Genomic DNA, 10,995 nt, shown 5'->3' on the forward strand with positions numbered 1-10,995 from the left:
GCAAACAGGTGGGAATGCTTCAAGACAAGACATGAGAGAGGATAGCAGCCTACACAATATACACACAGAGGTACAGACAGTAAAGGTAATGTTGGTACAGGCTGAATGAATAATGGTACAGATATTTATAGTAATGTTTATGATAATAATCATAATGATAAACTGTAACAAATTTCATTGTTAAATTACAGTAAAATACTGGCAGCTACAGTTATTCTACAGTGTAACTACTGTAATCAAAAACAACAGTTTATTACTGTAAAAAGTATTACAGTAATGTGCTGTATAGAATATAAGCATTGCAGTATAACACTGTTTGTTTGTTTGGTTTATTACTGTACAATGTATAAAAATACTGTAGAATTTGAGTTTACAATATAACTGTAAGCTAATAATTTAAACATTTTACATTTCAAAATAGAAATCTCAAAACTGCTAGAAATGGCTCGGACAAGAGATTGCCTTACAGCAGCTGGCATTTATTAAAATCAAAAAATTTAAATGACAAATTTTAGAATAACTACATTTCTGTGAAATATAATACATAAAAACGTATTTCTGAACAGGTCCGCAATTTCCTATACTAGCCTAGTCCATGTAGCCTACCTTATAGTTATTCAGTTAAATTTTGTCTTTAACTATGACAAGAGATGGCCATGTAACATTATTTATTAAAGCCACTGCTTCAAACACATTAAGTAGCTAACAAATTTCAATTAATGTAATTCTTGTAAAATATACAATCCATAAGAACAACTAATCTCAAGCAGGTTCTCAACAATCTTTCTACAACTTGCATACTATACTTAGAACTGTACCCTGCCTTCAGTATCCATGAGTTATAATCATGACATGCAATGGAAAGCGAGTGAAAGAACAAACATGAAACTACCACTACTCAACTCAGACAAGTGGACTCAGCTATACTAAACAGAACACAATGCTGAGACATGTTACCTATTACTGCATGAACATCTGGTATCTGTGAGGGCTTTTTTTTGTTTAAAAGAGCTCCTGTGTGGAATTGTGTTTTGGACCACACAAAGCCTCACTCAAAGTCCAGGAAGTTTTTTTTTTATAATGGTGACCACATGGGGATTCACAGTTGCTGCCTTTTTCTGGACCAGCTTCCCCGTCTTCTTGTACACCACCTTCCCCTGGCTGGCCTTTGTTCCCCTCTTGGGGTTGATACCAATAAAGTGCCTAAAAATGGAATAACAGAGAAAACATTTAAGATATTAGGTGTGATAAGTAAATATTTGCACTCAATATGTAATCCCCTCACATTCACCAAATAAAAATTCTAATATTGTTTCACATGATAATGACCTCTGTGTGAATGATCAGTCCAAATTGAAAATATTAGAGATAGATAAACCTAACTTGTATTAACGCCATCACTATAGCTGTACATGAGGGAATGCATTCAAACAAGGCAAAGAAAAAAATAGAGGAGACAGAAATGCTTAAAGCCAATGGAAAGACATCTAAGAAGGGTCAAAGACAGCTTCAGATATGCATGCATTATCCTGGGTTCAGACTGCACTCACAAACACAGTGAAGACCTCCTCTCTATCACTCTCTTTTGATATCAAATTCAAATTTAAATGACCTTAATTTGCAAACACGGCAGATGTTAGAGCAACCTAATAACACTCTATATCTATCTGTTTTTTTACTCTATATTTTATTTTATATGTTTTGTTTGCATGTATGCTTGCAACAAGGGTTAACACAATTGACATTAGCCTTCTTTAAAGTAGGCTAATGTAGAATGTCTTTAAAGTAGGGTAATGCTGACTTTGATAAGATTGAAAATTACCTTGTTAAGTAAGCCACAAGAGCAGGATGAATAACAGTGTGCAGATTTAGTGGGCGAAGACAGCAGCAGGTGGTAATCTGCTTCGTCCACTTCAGTGCTACCAGTGTCAGAATCCGGGTGAAACTCGTAGTTTTTCATCTCTTTATTCAGTGGCGGCTGATGAAAAATATTTTAGGTGCTGCAAAATCGTCAGAAATTATTTAATGCCACTATTAAAAAGTTTCTTACACAAAAACATAAACAGTGAACATAAACATAGAAAGTGACATGAAAAGAAAATACTCAAGTAAAGTACAAATACCTCTAATTTATATTTCAGTACAGTAGGCCTACTTAAGTTACTGTCCACCGCGGGGAATAACCACATCTTAAATGTGCCGGTGCTGTTACCAGGAATATTTCTCTCCAACGTACGCTCACTGATTAACAAAGTAGATGAACTTCCACTCCTGGTGGGGAAAGAGAGACTTTTCTTAATCTTCTGTTTTATGCTTGACAGAGACGTAGATGTGTGGGTTGATACAGGAACATTTCAAAGCAGATTATGACACAGAATTCTCTGACAAAACAAAAGGTGGAGGTATCTGTTTTTCCGCTAACAGTGGCTGGTGTAACAACGCGACAGTGATTTATCGGCGCTGTTCTCCTGATCTGCAAACATTTCGTTCATTCTGGTGGGTATTTATATTGGACCGCAGGACAAACAGCACATGCTTGAGCTCTACCTGTCCAACAAACCTACATCCACCCTCCCACCCACCTCCCTCTCTGATTGATCTGAACGGAAATCAAATCCTGGTTCCTTGAGAAAGCAGTTGCCAAACATTTCTACTTTCTACATAGCCATAGTTTATTCAAACATTTTCAGTCAGTATTTAGAGTTCATCATAGCACACAGACACTGGTATAAATTACTAATGACCTTTTAATTACAATAGACAAAGGACTTGCCTCTGTACTGGTCTTGTTAGATCTAAGTGCTTTTGATACCATTGACCATCATATCCTTCTTCAAAGACTGGAACATTTAACTGGCATTAAAGGAACTCTAAGCTGGTTTAAGTCCAATTTATCAAATCATTCTCAGTTTGTACATGTTAACAATGAATCCTCCATGCACGCAAAGTCAGAGAGTCAGAGTTCCACAAGGATCTATGCTGGGACCAATCCTTTTTAATTTTTATATGCTTCCTTTAGGCAATATTATCAGGAAACGTTCCATAAACTTTCATTCTTATGCAGACGATACTCATTTATATCTATTGATCAAGCTAGTTGAAACTAATCAGTTAGCTAAACTTCAAGTGTTCCTTCAGGATGTGATGTAAAGGCTCTGTACTTGTGTGCTTTTACACTACATCTGCATTCACCATTCATTCACTGAGCCTAAGTGCTCAAACAGAAACGAACATTCACACACTGGCGGAACAGCCAGTATCTTTCCCAAGGATACTTGGACATGCAGCCTGGAGGAGCTGGGGATTGAACTGCTGATTAATGGGCAACCTGCGCTACCTCCTGAGCCACAGCTGCCCCAATGTAGCTTCCTTATTTTAAACTCAGATAAAACCAAAGTCATTTTACTGGGGCCTAAGCACCTCCGAGACACATCATCTAAAGATATAGGTACTCTGGATGGCATCGCCCTGGCCTCCAGCACCACTGTGAGGAATCTCGGAATTATCTTTGATCAGGACATGTGGTTTAACTCTCACATTAAGCAAATTTCAAGGACCGCCTTTTTTCACCTATGTAATATTGTAAAAACCAGGAATATCCTGTCTAAAAATGTTGCACAAAAACTAGTCCATGCATTTGTTACTTCTAGGCTGGATTACTGCAATTCCTTATTATTAGGCTGCTTGAAAAGTCCATTAAGACTCTTCAGCTGATCCAGAATGCTGCAGCATGTGTTCTGACAGGAACCAGGAAATGAGATCATATTTCTCCTGTTTTAGCTTCTCTGCATTGGCTTTGTGTAAAATCCAGAATACAATTTAAAATCCTTCTGCTCACTTACAAAGCTCTAAATGGTCAGGCACCATCTTATCTTACAGAGCTCATAGTACCTTATTACCCCAGTAGAACACTGAGCTCCCAGAATGCAGGGTTATGTGCGGTTCCTAGAGTCTCCAAAATAAATGGTAAAATGTAAAGTAAAGTAAAATGGGAGCTAGAGCCTTAGCCAGCTAGCACCTCTCCTGAGGAACCAGGTTCCAGTTTGGGTTCAGGAGGCAGACACCATCTCCACATTTAAGAGTAGGCTTAAGACTTTCCTCTTTGATAAAGCTTATAGTTAGGGCTGGCTCAGATGAGTCAGATGAGGATATTTATAGGAAAATGCCCACTTACTTGTTTGTTATTTTATAGGTATGCACTTTATTTTCCATGTTTATGGACACCCCCCATTCAGTTTACTACAGTTCTATTTGCTGTTAAAAGAGCTCCCAATTACTGCGGGTATATAAGCTGTGGGTTGCGCTGCGTTCTTTAGTTGGCAGTTAACATGAGAAAGAAGTAAAACAACTGAGGACTAACCAGCTTATGACCTTGTATTTCATTTATTCTTTCAGAGTAAACTATTTCTAAAATCACCCCTTGAGACAGCTTGCACTCTATGGGGTGTAACATATTTTTGGCGAGCCACAGCCAGGAAAGCTTCACTGACTGAAGTCACGGCCATCCTATACCAATTGGAGCCCTCACTCATTATTAAAGTGAGTACACAAAATGTTACATGCCTGCTTAAAGGGACCCCCCCTTCTCCAGCAAAACAAAGAGAGGGCTCATAAAGACCATAGAAAGCAAACTGGAGGGGTTGGAGAGAAAAGGAAGGTGATGAAGAACATGTCTGTATTTACCTAAAAAGGCCTAATCACATACATGGATGCGAGAGGTGAGTAGAGAGCCAAGCAACACTGCACCTTATCAAAGCCACCTTTTCAGCCCCAAGCAGCAGCATGTGAGCATTATCTGAATTGCCAGTTTCCATCCCCCAGCCACCATTCAAGTGAGGAGGTAAGAACCAGTACCCCTCATCACACACGTGCCTGAAATCACGTTCCAGATGGAATTTAAGATCATGGGACAGATAGGGGAAGGAGGACAAAAATAGGAGCACAGTCCACTTCTGTCATCAATGAGGCCTTGAGGGCTGAACATAACCCACACACCATCCTCAGGCCCTCACAGAACTCCTGGGAGCAGAGACATTGACCAGGTTAGCAGCTAGCCAGACTGAAATTCCGTCCAGTGGCTTGGTTGAAGTGCAGTTTAAGTTGTGCAGTAGAGATAGAGAAACAGAAACGGATGAACCCGGTGTAGCAGATAGACCTATAATAGGGTACAATGTCATCGAGGAGGTGGTTAAAGCTCAGAGCCCTGGTTCCAGAGTAGACCCTACAATTATCCAGACTGCCAGTGCTACCTTCTCCATCAGACCCAAGATAGCCAGGATGGTGGTGAAACTTATCCAGACCCTAGACCAACGTGAAAACTGGCCACAGAAGAGTCCACTTGTCTGTTAACGAGGTGACAACCATCTCTGTGCCAGCCCACCAAGAAGCCATATTTAAGGGTCAAGAAGTCCTCTTCACCCCCAGTGACCTGCACCCACTACCGGAAGGCCTGGAATTGACTGATGGCTTGGTAAAGATATTGGGAGAAAAGGGCTTCCATCAACATCCCCATTGCCAACACCACTAACCACCCCATTTTACTGGACCTTCATATCATCCTGGGGCACCTTGATACAGTTAAAGCTATTTATGCTGCCACACTCTCTCCCAACCAGCCAGAAGCCTTAGTCTCAACTTCACCCACCAGGTCACCTGTTCTGCAGTCAGCATGAACCCTGTGAGCACAGGAATGCAGAAAGAGGGAGAAAACATCAGGCCTGGCAACACACACAGACCAAAGTGGCACCCGCTTGCTGACTTGGAACACCTGGATGAGCACCAGAGGGAAGCAGTGAGAAAATTATCTCATATGATGAGGATGATATTGGCAGTATACAGACACTGAACATGCACATCACACATTGATCCTGTACCTGTCCATAAGACATACATGTCGATGTCACTTTATGCAGAGGTAAAGGAGTATCTCCAGGACCTGCAGAACAAAGGTTGGATCACCCATTCTAGGTCTCCCTATTCCACTCCTGTGGTGTGCATGAGAAAGAAGGATGGAAGTCTTCGTCTATGTTGTGACTACAGGGAGCTGAACAGTAAATCAATGCAAGACCGTCATCCCACTCCTCCTATACAGGACATGCTGGACTCCCGGAGTGCCAGTTCATGCTTCTTTGTCCTTGTTCAAGGGAAGGCCTACCACCCAGGGTTGCTAAATCCCGAAAGCCGCCTTCCTCTATCAGTGGACAAGGATTCCATTTGGACTTAGCTCCTGCTGGGTTCCACATGAGCATAGAGGAATGCTTGTCAGGTCTCTGGGACACAATATGTCTGCCATACCTTGATGACTACCTGGTATATAGCTCCAACTTTGAAGACCACATGGAGCATTTGAGAATGGTGTTACAGATACAGAGATACAATCAGCATGGCATTAAGATCATCCCCCGCAAGTGTGAGCTTTTCAAGAGAAAAGTCAAGTTCCTGGGGAAAATGTCTGCCTGATGCAGCTAATAACATTAATATACTGAATAGAAAATATATATAATTTACAGGGCTATGCTGAAATTTGTCAGTAGAGTAGATGCTGGATCAACAGCCAGTACAAGCACAGACTCCAGCCAGACAGCCAGTACAAGCAAAGCTGTTCCACATCCAGCCTCAGCCAGTACGAGCACAGCCAGAGATATAAGGCCACCGTCAGATACAAGCAGCTCAGACCCTAACGGAACAGTTGCTGCTCCACCAATTCAGAAGTATTTTTTTCTTCCTGTGGTTTGAATGCTGGGGGGGTGATACCTGGTGCGGGAGGAAAACGTTACTGTACTGTGGAGGATGCGAACTCTTAAGGTTGCCACCTGTCCTTTAAAATACGGAATCGTCCCGTACTTGAGAACTGAATAAGCCGTCCTGTTTTGAATCAATACGGACGCGCTTTGTCCTGTATTTTTGAGTTGTCTGTAATGCAGCATCCCATGCAAATCATCCCACTGGCATTCTGTGAAGACTTCCCCTTTTCTACCTCTGACTGGGCAACACTCGCTGCCATGGTTGATTTGATTAATAACGTCAGGTTCCAGGCCAATCGCAGTCAGATAAGGGTCTCTTGGCAGGGAGTCGAGTTGAAACAACAGCATTTTGTCTATATGTGAGATGAGTGAAATAAAGACTACAATGATAAATATCTCTATTTTGGTTAGAATAAAATACTAATCAAAATTATACTAATGAGTTAGAAAAGACTAAAATGATGGTTAATGACTAACACAAGACTAAAATACTTTTGATTTTCTTTTGACTAAAATCAGCCTAAAATACGCAGATTTTAGGCTAAAACGTGATTAAAAAAATAGTATACAGTGGACTAAATATGACAAAAACTAACAAGGACATTTGACACAGGACTAAGACTAAGATTGAATTTTAAAATGGCTGACAACATTAACGCTAATATCCACTTCACTTTCTCTCCATCGGAGGTAGAAAACTAAACTAACTGAAAGCACTTGTGATCAGTCAGAAATCACACCACAAATTCACACAAATGTTAACTTCAGCACCTCCAATAAAGTGCAACTCACAGCCGCTTCAGTGGGAAGCATCCTGGAGCAGGGAGACACTCCCAAACAGAGCAAAGGTGTCTCTAAGCTAGGAGGACACAGAGACAGCAGGACACAGAGCTACCAGTAAGAGGAAAGATGCCACAATGCAGTCCAGACTTTTTAAAAGTCTAAATAACTGTAGGCTCCAAGTAACCTATTCTATTATGACTTTATTCTCCAAATATTACGACTTTTTTGTCATATAATCTTAGATTACAATGTTTTTCCAACAGTGCCCCCCATACCCTATCATAGTTGACAGACTAAAATTCCGCCTTTTGTTTATGTTACCCTCTCACTAATTTGCGGCTGACAGTTAACTGTTTGTGTACCAAATACATTGACTACAACAGTAGTTATATTTAAATGTTATTATCAAAAATCGGTCGTCGCTGGATATTGGTAGGGGCATGTCCCTACCTAATTCTACACCCTTGGTATAATGCTATCTGGAATCTGTACCTAACCCTGCCTGTTTGCCTGCCTACCTACCATTCGTTGTAATTCTACAGCAATGGATTGGAAAAGCAGAAGACAAAAAATTCATTTTTAAAAACCTTTAATATTTCAAAACATATAGATTCAGATTCTTTGGCCTAAAAACATCAGGATATAGTTAAACAAATCCTGCCAGTAAGGGTATAATGGACGGTGTAGTAGCCAGGGAATGAGTGTTTCTCTGTCTTCCTTCTTCCTTCCCTCTGGCAGAGCAGTAAAAGCACCCATCCGAACTGGAATTGCCCTTCTGATGAATTACTTTATAGTGTGCGAGTATTGTGCGCAAATAGTTAAACATTTATCTCAAGCACAATATGTGGCACAATGCACTGAGTTTGTCAGTGCTAAATGTCTTTCGGCAACAAAAAAAGGCCTGTTTTAACTGTAACAGCTGTTCTTACATGGCGTAGCATTGACATCCAAGATGGCTGCCATAGCTTGGGGAAACAGGAAGTGGGAGGGTTTGGGTGGGGGTTTAGAGTACAGGAGACAACAGCTGGCTGACAGTCACAAATGAGTAAACAAAGGCTGCGTGACTAAGCCATTTATTATGGCATAAGTAGGCATTGTTGTTGTTGTCGTCGGCAGAGAAAAGAGGATGGAGTGTGTGGGCTGTTCATAAACAAAGTGAAAAAGGAAAAGAAATAAGGATGGCAAAGAGAATCTCCACAGCTAGAAGTAGACTTTGAAATCAATTATCGAGAATTCCCTGCTGTGACAAGTGCCTGAAACACTGTGTGTGCATGCACCCTAACACACATGACACAAATACAAAAATGCAGTGTTTCCCACACCTGAATGGGAGAGTGGGAGAGGAGGAGGCAGTATATCACATGAGTTGGGCCCTCTGATGCTTTCTTCTCTGTCTTGTTAAATGTGATGGCTGCAAGAGCTTGTATTTTATCTGGAAGTGAGAGGCATTATGAGTTGAAAGCTGGGGCAGCTTGCTGTGCTTACAGAGCAAATACCAAAAACAGACTGTACAGCATATTTTACAACACCCAAGTGTGTTTATATGCGTTTGCATACATTTGTGCATTTTACTCCATGTTATGAATTTATATACACTTTCTTGGATGTATGCATTTCTAAAAAGATTTGACACTTCAAGATGAAATGTTTTACTTAACATCAATTTCAATTTAAAAAATTGTTTACTTTAATATTGTTGAAGAAATAGCTGCTTGAGTGGGTAGATCCCTGGCATTCACCCGCAGCAGATGTGGTCCAGCTAAGAGTTTGGGTTTAAATATCAGAAGGCTGCAGACCTGCTTCCCCTTAGTTGGAAAATGAGGGATTTTCCACTCCGCTGTGAGGTAGATCCACTAGAGCCTCAATCCTGACACACACTGCAACACACTCCTTTCATACATACAAACATACTGTCGATCTACACTCTTGCTAGTTAAATGTCTCTATTCCTAAAGTGAGTGTGAGGAAGAAGCAGCAGGTCAGTCTTCTTCGGAGAAGTAACAAGAGAAAACACTCCTCCTCCTGAAGGGCCTGGACTCCCATCTCATATTCATCACCAGCCCTCTGCCTTAACTCTTTCTTACCTCTCACTCTCTCATCTCACATATCAACTCATATCGACTGCTCTCACTCTGTCAGTGTCTCTTCCTCCTCTGCAAACACTCCTGACATCCACCTAGCTGCAGTATATTCTATTCTCTCTTTTCTCTTCGTAGCTCAGCGCTCTTTCCTCTCTCCTCTCTCCTCACTGCCTCCAAACCCTCCCTCTGTCCGGCAAAGTGAGTCATGTACTGTGTTTTTACTGTTCTGGGCTTTCGGGTGCACCTACATTCAATAGCAATAATCCTAATGATGTAAGGTGTTCTTTGGAGAGGACTACGCTTTGAGAGAGCGATATTAATTAGGCAGGGGTAGGGTCTGCATTTAGACTGATGAGCCCATATTCCCTTTCTGGCACTCCCACTCAGGGATCAGAAAATTGATTTAGGAAATGCGTAGCTATGCTCCCAGAGGCACATCACTGACAAATAGGTAGATCCTGCATGAATGCGCAGGAGGAGAGGAGGGAGAAATAAAAGGTGTGGATATCAGAATACTGTAACATCAATGAGATAAGAGTAATTCAAAGAACGAGACAATAGAAAGATGGAAAAAAACACGATGCAAAGATTTTTCAAAAAGTAGAGTTGATAAAAAGGCTCTGGTATACTGAGGGACAGATGTCTGTACTGGAGGCGGTGAGACTGCTGAGGTTCTGCTGCCTCAGGCAAAGACCAGAGGAGGCTCCAGCACCGGCCAGGCCTCCAACCTCCCCCTCCTCAAAGCCATTCGAAACGACATCGACTACAGCAGCTTCTACCCAAAGCCACAATCAATGATGCCAGATTCCAGCTGCAGCGGTGTTTTGCTCTGCATTGTCTATTTGGTGAACCTTCAAACAAACTCACAGGTTAGCCCCAGAGGAGCCAAATGATGGAGGTAAAGCCCCCCACCGTAGCTAGTTTTGATTCAAATCTCCGGTCTGATTGGTTTACTTTTCCTACATGCAGAGCAGTTAAGTGATGTTTGTTTACATGCTAGAAAAGGATAAAATGCTGGAATTCTGGCTGCTAAAGTCAAACTTACTCTACTGGTTACATCCAACTTTCATTCTGCTTCTGTCTGTTAATATGGATCCATCTAAAATCTTCTCACCATCCACCCTCTCTCTCTACAGGCTGTTTGCTTACAGTGAAAAATAAAATAAATAAGTAAAAAATAAAAAAAATAAAAAGCATTGGCTACAGGGTTTGTGAGGTGCAACTTTAAGTCTGCTGACGAGGAACCTGCCCTAAAAGTGCTGCTCTGTGTTTTTGGAGACAGAGGCATGGGAAGAAGCTTATTCAAATTCAAAGCCTTGCCGTTGCCAGGGTTCAACAAAGTATAGCCTCCCAGCTAATTTTGGACTCCGGAGCTATTTGTTCCATGC

General features: G+C 41.2%; 1 long non-coding RNA gene across 1 annotated transcript; it reads right to left on the reverse strand.

The window, feature by feature from the left end:
* Positions 1-599: 599 nt before the first annotated feature.
* LOC123983544 lies at positions 600-2,203 on the reverse strand. The gene is made up of 3 exons (XR_006828208.1): positions 2,124-2,203; positions 1,823-2,000; positions 600-1,203 (listed from the first exon to the last, which is right to left on the reverse strand). It is a non-coding gene; the product is annotated as an uncharacterized LOC123983544 (long non-coding RNA).
* Between the last annotated feature and the right edge of the window lie 8,792 nt (positions 2,204-10,995).

This window comes from Micropterus dolomieu, linkage group LG14 (assembly GCF_021292245.1).
Source record: "Micropterus dolomieu isolate WLL.071019.BEF.003 ecotype Adirondacks linkage group LG14, ASM2129224v1, whole genome shotgun sequence".
Lineage (NCBI taxonomy): Eukaryota > Metazoa > Chordata > Actinopteri > Centrarchiformes > Centrarchidae > Micropterus > Micropterus dolomieu.